The sequence below is a fragment of the Cottoperca gobio genome, chromosome 2 (assembly GCF_900634415.1).
Source record: "Cottoperca gobio chromosome 2, fCotGob3.1, whole genome shotgun sequence".
Classification (NCBI taxonomy): domain Eukaryota; kingdom Metazoa; phylum Chordata; class Actinopteri; order Perciformes; family Bovichtidae; genus Cottoperca; species Cottoperca gobio.
In genome coordinates this window covers 8,576,758-8,588,386 of record NC_041356.1, presented here as the reverse complement: position 1 = coordinate 8,588,386, position 11,629 = coordinate 8,576,758, and the positions used below count along the sequence as shown (strand labels likewise).

The 11,629-nt window shown below is 41.0% G+C and overlaps 1 protein-coding gene across 1 annotated transcript in view; it reads left to right on the top strand.

The window, feature by feature from the left end:
• Positions 1-237: 237 nt before the first annotated feature.
• Positions 238-11,629, top strand: part of LOC115020102 (male-specific lethal 3 homolog) — a 411,372-nt gene continuing 399,980 nt past the window's right edge. The window contains exon 1 of the mRNA XM_029450009.1: positions 238-389. The gene's annotated coding sequence lies outside the window, so the exon portion shown is untranslated. The remainder of the gene's footprint in view (positions 390-11,629) is intronic.

The following is an 11,629-nucleotide window of genomic DNA, read 5'->3' as shown; positions in this document are numbered from 1 at the left end:
TGGAGGATCTTTTTTCCTTAAGTGGAAATGAAATGAAAAGCAGTCATTTGGGTGGGGAAAAAAAAAGTCACATTTTTGAGTTCATTTTAAAACTTTGTCCAACCCGTGTTGCTGTGCGAGATTAATAAAGACTTTGCTCCGTCCTTTAACTTTGCAGTCACCGTCCCAGATGTCCGTGGAGGAAGGAAGCAAATGCTGACAACAATGAAGTAAACGAGTCCACCGGTGTAGCAGCAACTTTTGGCACGGACGATAGCTTGCCTTACAGGGAAAACAGCTTTCCGCAGAAGCCTAAGCATATGGTCGGCTCCTGTTTCGACAACAAGATGCCGTGTCACCTTGCTAGCCACCTGTAGCCGGCGACCAGCCGACAGAGAGGGGGATTTAAGGTGATACACGCATACACAGGTCGACATACATATTTGCCTCCGCTTCTATTATCACAAAGGCCATATGCTTATCTTGTTGACCTTTACGGCGTCCGACGGCATGTCACACACTCCGTCGCCTTGGCTAGGCAAGCGTGAAGAGGAACCGGTGGGGGGGGTCAAGAGCACAAAAGCTTTTGAAAAACATGGTCGCAGCTTCTAAGTCCCGCGCCTTTGCTCCATCTTTCCGCCTTTTTTTTTTCTCTCCCCCTTCCCTGCTCTCCTCTATCCCCTCTGCTCACTTCTTTTCTGATGCCATGCACGTCCCAACAAGTGACAGCGATTTGCATGATGTGATCGGCCTCTGCCTTTCCTGCAGCTCTTTAGAAGTGTGCTCGTGTCTGCACGTGGCTGTCTGTATTTGTGTGTGTCTGTAAGTGTCAGTGTGTGCGGGCTGACTGCCAGCCAGCTTAAGCTGCAAGGGTAAAAAAAAAAAAGGGCTGTGAGCCTATAGATATCTCACAGAGCAATCAGGGAAATATGCTGAAATACGTGACAGGCAAGCTGCGTCACTTGGCATGCATCTTTAATTCTGTGTGAGTGTTGTACTGTAGCGCAGTTAAGGTGAGATGTTTGTTGGGGAGGAAACTAGGCCAGGTTTGCACACACGCATTCACACTTGACTCATCAAGCGAGGCGAGAGATTTAATCAGCAAAGCCGGTTTCAACTTCAAGGATATTTTGCAGATATCAAAAAAGAAAAATGCCCAAAAGGTAAACATCCAGAAAAAGTTGTTTCAGATGTCTACATTACGTGGCGATTTTCCTCAGCCGCTGTTGAATTATGAAAGCGAGCGAGCTGAAAGCCTCTTCCAGATGACAAATGCAATCGCAAGCAAAGCTGCATGTCTTCATCGCAAAAGCGGGTCAATTTCTCTTGTGATACACGGAGAGTGCGGCACGGTAATGGCACTACATGCATGCCATTACCGGTGAATGTGACAGAGATCAGTGCGGAGATGGGTAATGAGAGTGAGTCGGTAAGACAATCAGTCGAGGTTTCACTGGCGTTAATTAAACGGATGAAAATACAACGTATGAGTCACCGAAGAGAGCAGAAAAAGACGCTAGAAGTGCTAATTTATTATGTCAAACCCGTAACCTCCTTTTGTAGCATTTTCTTTTGGAAATCCCTGCGCACAGCATTTGTATTGATTTATATGCAGACCCTAGAAGAGCATCTACTCAATTAAATAATAATTGCTTACTCTGTGTTTATCACTTGAGCCTGTCATTTATACACTGTACATCCATCTTCATGTCTCCGAGTGTGTCTGCATGCAGGGAAATACTACGGAAGGGGACAACACACATAAGTGAATTCCCAAGCTACTACAAGTCGCACCTTGCAGAGCGAATGGGGGTGTGTGTGTGTCTCTGTTGATTTGTCACTTTCGGCAGCGTAATGAGGGATTCCAGTCACAAGCGGCCGGCTTCTCACTGCCAGCGAAGAGCAGGATGCGTTCTGATTAGGAAGAAAAGGGATAGAAGAAGGAGGAGAGAGAGAGAGAGAGAGAGAGGGAGAGAGAATAAGTGGGACAGTTTAGGAGGGTGAGTAAAAAACATTTTGGAATGCCAGAAAGGGAGGAGGAGAAATGTGTCTAGAGAGGGAGGATGGAGGACAAAGAAGGGAAAAGCACTGCGGAGGGGGGGGGGCCTCAAGGAGGGTGCAGTGAGGTCAAGGTTCCAGCCTGTGGTGTGAGGTGGCCGCCAGCACGTGGCCGCAGCACGTTGCAGCGCTCTGCGAGGCAGAGCTAACACTCTGTAAAAGGAGACTCGGCAGGAGGACACAAAGACGGGGAGGGTGGTGGGCGAGGCGGAGAGAAGAGTGGATGTACTGTAAAAGAGGAGTGTGGGGCTCACAGTCAGTGGAGTCCCCCACTTTCTCCCTCTCTTTGTGTTACACAGAGCGCCAATAGCCGGGCTTAGTCCACGGGTATCGACGCCTCCCTCCTCTAATGGCAAGAGTCAAAGCAAAAGCAGACAGAGGGACCACATGGCGTGAGCACATACAACGTTAGCAAGTAATTAAGAAGATATCACATACATAGTGTTCATTCTGCTAATTGATTCACTGACTTAATTGAGTCTCGATGAATATATAATGACAGCAGCTGTCACATTTTTCAGTTTTTTAAATGAACTCTCAGAGCAGCTTAATCCGGAAGTCAGTACGGAAGGCATTATTAAAATACTTCATTACATCACACGCTGGAGTATTGTGACGGCAACGTAAAGCTAATGGCGTTCGCTAATGCCGTGTTTGTCATGGCTGTTGCATCGAGATAGACGGTGAATAATGTATTGTTCTGCTCATTTTTACACTCTTCTTGCTTTGGTTTTTCAAGTAGTTATTCAGTGTCAGGGCCAAATACATATGACTGTTGCTTTCTATACTGTGTTCGTCCCTTGATTACTCAATACTGACCACATCATGTATCCGACGATGCTTATTTTGTTCAGCGACGGGTTGACGTAACAGCAATTTCTATCTTCATTGTTTTTAACATTCTATTAGCTTTTTGGGACAATAATAGACAAAGTTCTTCAAGCACAGTAGCTGCGATCACGTCACTACTGTGTGTGTGTGTGTGTGTGTGTGTGTGTGTGTGTGTGTGTGTGTGTGTGTGTGTGTGTGTGTGTGTGTGTGTGTGTGTGTGTGTGTGTGTGTGTGTGTGTGTGTGTGTGTGTGTGTGTGTGTGTGTGTGTGTGTGTGTGTGTGTGTGTGTGTGTGTGTGTGGAATTGCACACACATCCGCCAAGGCCAATGCTGCATTCACACGCTCCTCCGTGGTGCCATTGTCCTCTACGTCGTAATGTAGACGCAACAAAGACGCCGTGTTGTATTTTGTTGCTCAGACGTTTAAACAACACACTGACCGCTGTTTGAGTTCGCAGAGATCGAACGTGAAACACAGTTTGTGCATCTGATCTGTGATTGGGATCCGCTCTAAAATGTAATGGTTTCTTCCTCGGCCCACGCTACACCCTTCGACAAAGTTTCATGAAAATCGGACCGGTGGTTTTTTCCCCTAATCCTGCTGACAAACAAACACACAGACGAACCATGCTGAAAATATCACCTTCTTTTTTGATGGAGGTAAAACTCATAAAAGCAGTTGACTCATGTAGTCAGCGTGGCAAGCCTCTACAACCCTTCATAGTCGATTTTGAGCCTCCTAAACCCCTTAAAAAATGGACCAAAGGTTGTGTCAAGAGGGATTATTGGCTCAAAAAAGCGAAAAGAGAGCAAAAATGTGAATGTCATTTCAAAAGTAGGTTGAGCAAGTCAAAAATAGCTTCAAAGGACTCAGACTTGAGAACAAAATCCCAAGAGTAAGTCTTCTGAGGTGAGAAAAAAGAGAATTCAATGAAGGTTTATGTACATTACACAAACCTGATGTATTTTATTCATGTACTGTAGTGGGTATTTCTTGGTGACAAAAGTGGTACAGTATATGGAGTCCGTTTATATACTGCATTGCATGGTACCATTAACGTAGTGTTGAAAATAAAAGAGATAACCTTGGTCAAATATAAATTCAAAGGCAATAAGTTCTGTTTTTGAAAGACTGACTCCATTATATGATAAACCTTCACAATTAAAAAGCCTCTCTCTCTGACGGCATGACAGCACTTTCAGACAGTAAAGAGCGAAATGTTGTTATTTAATGGACACGAGGAGCACCGTGTGCAGCATCCTCTTTGTGTCTCAATAACTCTTTCTTCTATTGCAAGTGCGTCTCCCGCTTAGAGAGTAGCAGGCCACCAGCTGCCCCTCCATTTAAGATCCTAACACCAGAGTAAGGAAAAGGGCAACAGAGAGCGCTGCCATCCCTGCCCCCAGCCGCCCAACCACCTGTTTGACATTCTGCCCTCTGGATAAGACTTCCAGTGCAGCAGCGGCTGCGATGCCTCCCTGAGCAGGAGCATAACCGAACACTGGGCTCGCCCAATAGGCTTCTACTGAGTGACATTAGAAAAGATGCATACATCACTATAGTGCATCTTGCGCTCACTCGGTCCAGCTACAAACAAAGGTCACGCACATTGGACGCCTAGTATGTTATGCATGTTATCTGAATAATAATGCGATTAAATGATATTTGAGGCTTTCATAAAATCGTATCTATTTATTTGATTCATGGTCAGCATTTTTCTGCATTGGCTATTTAATGTTTCTATAAGCACTCGATCCAGATCGCCTACTAAAACACGAGGGAAATGAATACATGCATGTAATCAAGCATCATTAGTTATCTGACTAACAATAATTTTTATACAATTTATGGTCAGCATCTTTGCATTGGCCATTCAATGCATTTACATGAATTAATTAACACTCTATATGCTCGTTTGTGTAGGTGGTAGAGTCCGCCATTCCTGTGCCGAATTCAGCCTACTTAAACACGAGGGACTGACTGAAAACATGCAACGATGTTTATCATTTCAGTTCGTAATATAAGAAGTAATGTAAGGGAGGATTTAAGGATTGCAACTTCAACTCATTCATCCACTTCCTCACCTGTTTCCCTCTTTCCCCCTCTCACCTGCCTTGCAGTAATCCATTTCCTTCCAGTCCCAGCCGTTGTAATGTTGCGTTGTTGTTTCTTTGTGCCTTTGCTGAAACCTGCGGAACATAATGGGACTGGTCTGTCAGGAAACTGATCTACTGCCGTCATTAAAAACTGTTCCTGCCCACATTTGGGAACTACTCCTTGCTGCCTTGCACTTGTGCAATTCTATAAATATTACATAATCTTATCTTTTCATTAGCTCTTTTTTTTTATTCATTCTAGACAGAACATTACAACATTACCTCGCCAGCACCATGTAGTCAGCATCTAACTAAGGTCAGCACAGCGGTTTAATTGAACTGTATTCCACAGAAAGCTCCAGGTGAATAATGAGCGCATATAAGAGAGCCATAAAGATTTCGCTAGGAAAAATAAGGAAATAAAACAAAGGTTGGTTCCGTCATGCTCATTAGAGTTAAACTTAAGTTCGCTGAGCTGGTAATGCTCTCTTTTGATCAGACATTTAGAGTGTGCGTTTGGCTCTGGTTGGCCTGCGATTGGAAGGAGACGGCACTATCGGTCCCTTCAGAAGTCGGTGCGATCGAGTATGTTGAAAATACATAAATTCTCAGGGTTTTGAAAATAGATTTTCTGGTTAAAAGTGTTTTGTGATCATTTTTACCTGACGGAAAAAAATGAAGCAGTAGAACTCAAAAAGCCTGATAACCTTAAATATTAACATTTACCTGTTCCCAGATTAGTTTTTATTAGTGGTTTAATCCAATAGTTCCCTGTGAGTACTTAACAACTTCTTTAATAAAAGGCCTTAGAGGTTTCTAATGGTTTCCGGTATCAAATCACTCCTGCTTAATGAATGTTAATGGATCGAGGGCCCTGTAGACAATAAGAGTGTAGACAATCCCTTGGTTCTCACCTTCAGGAAGTGATGACAGCCTGTTATGGCACTCGGTCGCCTCCTGACAGCCTTGCCATTAGATTAAACCGACCTGTTTAAAATAAAAAAATAAATAAAGAAGCCCAGGAGATGAGGGCAGAGTCTCACTGTATTTACCTTTTTCCTTCATTTCTTTGCTTTTTTTTTTTTTTTTTTAAGGTCAACTTGACATTTTTGTCTAACTTCATAATGAAGACTGAGTGGAGATAATACTGTGTGACCACTGTGACATTTTACAGTGGCAGACAGCCAGCCTATCATTAGCCACAAATGAGACACTTTTTTGTTGTTGCTTTAAAGAAAGATCAAAACCTCTGATTAATCAGACTAACTGTTAGCTGTGATTTTGGACCCGGAAGCAGCAATCGTACGTGGTGATTAACATTTAAAGCTCTGCGGATCAAATCATTAAGCTGTTTTTGTGTGGAGGAAAAAGAATCAGAGGAAGGAGCTGTGATCTTGTAGAGCAGCAAGATTTTAAGGTCTAATCATTATCAAATCAGATAGATAATAGATTTGAGCCTTCTGTAAAATCTACACCTTAAACATCTTTCTCTGATTCATATCCCCGTGTGATTTACATAAACGTACATGACTTAGAAATCATATTAACAGTAGAACTTGCCTAAGAATGAAACGTTTTAAAGTAGTCCAGTGATAGTTATGTGTTCTTGCATGGGTACATTGCAAACAGGAAGTGCTAATAATTCATTTGGCATATTCTTTTATAGTGCCAATTTTCCAAACAAATACTTTTGATCTTGAGAAACTGAGCTTGGGGTGGTTCAGTTGTCTCAATTTAGCCTGAAGGGGGCTCACAGTGTCTGACTTTGAAAGCCCATGATCTCTGGCATGCTACTGGAGGGGTTGGATGGTAGCAAGAGCCTAATTTTCCATAACTGATCAAAACTGACATCTGAATTAAATTTTCGCAAAGTAGGGCGAATCCATTTCCATGTCTAGTTAGGTGGGGGGAATGCTCTTCTCAGGGTGTGCTAATGGGGGGGAAAAATGCACATTTCAACCAGGCTCATTAACATTTCACCCTCGCTAAAAGTATCACTTGTGTATGATTGTATTAATTTTTATTTATTTATTTTTTTTACCAGATATTTCTTCGCTCAAATCTTCCATTTAAAAAATTTCCCCGGAGAAACTTGCGTTGCGTGATTTATTAAAGGTCTCCTCAGTTCAGTCTTTATGAAGCCAGGCATGGGAAAAGTATTTTTTTTTTCCTCCAAATCCTTCATCAAAACTACATTTTATAACCTCCAAACTTATAGAGGGATTAAATGTCCTCATTTATTTTCTACTCTTGCAGTCATTGAAAGTCGATCTGGATAAAACGTGTCAGCCAAATACATTAATGTAATATTAATGTGTTCCAAAAATCTGCAGAGGAACAGTGCGAATCCAGGATCTAGTTCATCGTCATAATTATTTAAGTAGTATTCTTTTATTGGTAAATGAAGTCGGTTTAAATGACAGCCGAGTAAATGATGATTGGAGTTTAATCAGCCCCATCAATCAAGCCAGTCAATCATTTAAATCAACTTTACCTCGGCCTTATACGAGGATTAATGCAGGAGGACGGATGAGGACATTGGGATTCAGCGCATGGGTCTCACACAGCCCGCTGGAAGTCGGGGGGCATGGTTCAGCAGACAAACACATATGTCATGTCACGAGTCTATTTGCTGTGCAGTGGAGGAAAAGCCATAAAAATAACCTTTTTTTTAAAGAAATACATTTTAGAGCCATCATTCTCAAAGTCGAGAACTATAGAAAGAAACCTTATTTTCCCTGATTCTGAAGTTTAATACAAAAGAAAAAGATTACATGTGATTCACGGGATGTGTTTTTTTTTCTTCTCATCCTCCCTCAAGTTAGAAATCGCAAAGGCCTCGCTACAAATAAACGACCCGATGCTTCAAACTGTTATAGGTCATGTAGATCGTATGTGAGTAACGGAAAGTGTGCTTCAAAGCAACCCTATAACTCTTAGAGACGATGCTAATAAACAACTCGTTTACCACAGAAGCCTGGATTATTAACATAACTGCCAATGTTGATGGTGAACATATCAGTATGTGGTGTTCAGTACAATATCCTCATGTTCCTCATAGCATAGCAACTGAAGTCAAAATAAATATTCCTAAACCCTCATGGTATGTGACTTTGTGCCTTTTTGAGGGGATGATCTCCAAAAGCGACGTATGAAAGATTAACTGCGTCAAGACTACAAAGACGCAAAAGTCTTGACTGACTGCCTGAAAATATTCAACAAGGTGTCTAAGTCAAATTCCTGACAAATGGCTACATGTGTTTTTTTTTTGTAACTAGTGTATTACGAAAGTACTGTATGTGCCACGCTATAAGTATTCTGCAGCTATGGATACCACATGCTCAGTGAAATTATGCACGGAAGAACGTCCCATAATTCACGCCTGCCACACATCTGTGTTGCATGTCAATCATTGGGTTTACCTCCAGGGGACAGATTGTATCTAATCGTATGGTGAGAACAGCAGTGGAGTTTGCACTACTGTTATATGAGAAGTCCACCATAAGCTTTTTATTTATATAAAAAAAAAAAAAGAACTAGAAAATGAAACGGTTTCAGCTTCCGAAGTCCGCTCTCCAGGACACACGGGCCAAAGGTTTAACAGTTTGGTATGTATGCTGACATGGATGGTGGATAATAGAAACTAGGCATCCAACTAATCACCAGTGCTTGTACCAGATGGATAAATCCAAAGCCTCACAGTTCTAAGTGTGTGTGCGTGTGTGTGGAGACAGGCTGCCACAGTGGGCGGTTGCAGTTTCTGTTTTCTGCTTTAAGAACATGTGATGATGATCAGCGGGGTCCAGTTGAAAGCCACGGTCGTAGGGGGGGGTGGTATCCCTGTTGCTACGACGATATGAAACAAGACGTGGGGGGTGATTTACCTGCTCATCGTTCCACATCGTTAAATCTATGAAAGGAGCCTCGTGATTGGAAATCCCCACGTATGGCCACAAAGGAGCCGTTTTTTTAAAGACGAAGAGTGGGAACAAGCGGTTGCCCTGACGCCACCTCTTTAAACGGGGCTCTGTTGCACGACAAGCAGGTTGCTGTGGAAATCAAGAACAAGCTTTTAAAATCGTTGTGTTTTTCTATCTTTTTGTTTTTTGTTTTTTTTCTCACCCACTCTTGTGCTTAGGTGTGACTCACTCGGGGTGTGATTGTGTGGAGTTCTCCGTGTGATCGAGTAAAACATGAATCACACTCGTTGAAGCCCGGTTTCTGTTCATATCCGCAGCAGGTTGCCGAGTTTGACTGTTTATGATCTCAATGTGGCATTATGGACGTGTGTATGAGAATGATGCCAATTTCTCTACATCACTCTTGCTGCTTCAGTACGACCAGTCATTTTTATTCATTTATTCATTTTTATTTGACAAACCTTTGAAATGCATGAGTATGTCTTGTTATCACAGGCCGAGTAGGATCTTATAAATTAATTATTAATTCATTAATTATTAAAAAAAGTAAAGATTCAAAATCATGATTAAAGCTCCTGAACACACAGAAGTTATAACAGCTTGTGTTATTTTACTTTTGTTTTTAAATATGTGGTTTAAAGTAGGAAAGGCTCAGTTGATTAAAAAATAAAATTAAAAATAAATTAAAAAAAATTAATGCAATAATCCTGATTTAGCAATATTTGAACCTAGTCTTGTAGGTTGTTTAGTGTTACTGTCAATCAAATCTGTTCAACCCACACAGTCCGGAAGATGTTTTAGTGTAACATTCTTTATAATTAATAGCCAAATATACCTCTTTAACATTGATTGCTGCTTATGTATAGTAAAAAAGTCATAAATATAACACGTGAAAAAGTCATTTGAAGTCAAGTTTTGAGGGAATTTTAAAGCAGTTTGAAAGAAGCCATAAAAAGATGCAGATGAATGTAGTGGAGAAGTGCAAGGATAAATAAAAAGGTACTATGGGAGCAGAATGAATTATCTAACACATGAAATATAATATGACCTCTCTAAAATGATTCTGACATTTATCTTCTCTGCATTATCACCTTTCTCTTGTCCTCCTTACCAACCTTCCTCCTTTTCATTTTCCATCTCAATCTTCAACTAAACAAATGCAATTGGCCACTTTATATACAGTATTTATGCAATACTGCCCGCAAACCACTGTTATAATTAGCATAGTGGTTTAATAAACCAGTATCTATTTGTCAGGATGAGGGTGTGAAAAGCCCAATGGAACAAAGGTAGCTGGAGGGTTCTTCTCTATTTAGTCTTGGCAGCAGAAACTTTACCACGGGGAGGTCAAAAGGGCAGGCTTCAGTCTAGTTGTTTCAGCCAACACACACAGATTCACAAAGAGATGTATGTTTGCATACAAAAAACAACACATTATAGACCCACATGAGTGCATATGAAACAGGATGATTCCTCCGCTACCTACTAACAATTTTGAATCGGATCCACTTATTTTTAACGGCAGAATGATGACGGGTTAGTGACCTCTTTGAAAAAAAAATCTATTTTCTCTAAATGGCTATATTTTTCTTCGTCTTTAATTCCATTTCTGAACTAAATTCATTGTAATACTCTTTCGCGTTTGCACTGTAACAATGGATAGACATGCAGCAATCACATAATTACTTTAAATGCAGACAAAAGTCAAAATATGTGGTATCATGAAGCCAGATCTATAGTAACAAAGCACAATTGTGAAATGCCACTGGCCCTCGGAAAAGTAAGACCTGCAGAGTATTCTCTGACCTTAGCCAACACACCTGGATAAAAATAATGATTTTGAAAACGGATGTGTCACAGTAATGCAATTGGAAGGAGCAATTGTTTTCAATTTGCTTCAAACACTCACAAGGATTACCTTTAAATATATCATTTAAAAACATGAGCTGCCAGCTTTAGAGATGTTAAACATCCTAATAAGAGAGGATAGATCCCTCCTAAGCAGTACAAACATCAGAAATCACAGTCAAACTAACTTTCCCCCTGCTTTTATTCATCCACTCTCAGCCACTGAGTCATTTTTCCATCATTACGCTGTCTTACCACAAAGAGCAGCGCGATCGATGCAGTCCGGGCCTTTTTCCTCCTCTGATCCAATATTTTTTTCCTCTGATACTCGGTAAGCTTGCATCCTAAGTGAGATAACTTTGTTTCGACCGTTAGGCAATCCTCAATTATTCACAAGCAGGTATTGCTTGTGCATGCCTTTTTAGAGCTCTGAAGATGACGCTTTGCTGCATTACTCATCATTTAAAAGTAGGTTAAAATTAAATGTATGCAGATGACTTAATGTACTCTCTTTTTTTTTTTCCCGCAATTTGACTGTCATCGTAAAGGAAATAATGGGATTTGTTCATTTTTAAATTGGAATTATTCTGCATCTGGATGCCAAGTAGAATGCAGTAGTTGGATGCAGAGACTCGCTGTCACTTCGCATTAAAGTATCAGCGCGTTGAACTCGAGCTGAACGAAACTGTTGAGGTTACGAGGAATAAGCCATTGGAACAATTCAAAGCAAATGTGTTTTTTCTCTCAGAATAGAAGCTGTCACAGTCATAATTTAGTGGAAATTTCTGTCGTATTTTATTTCTTACTCATCCAGAAGTGTCTGTAAACATAGTGCTTTACCTATAAGTGTAAATAAAGTAGGGAATAACATCTTTTAGTGCATTTTATCATCTGGG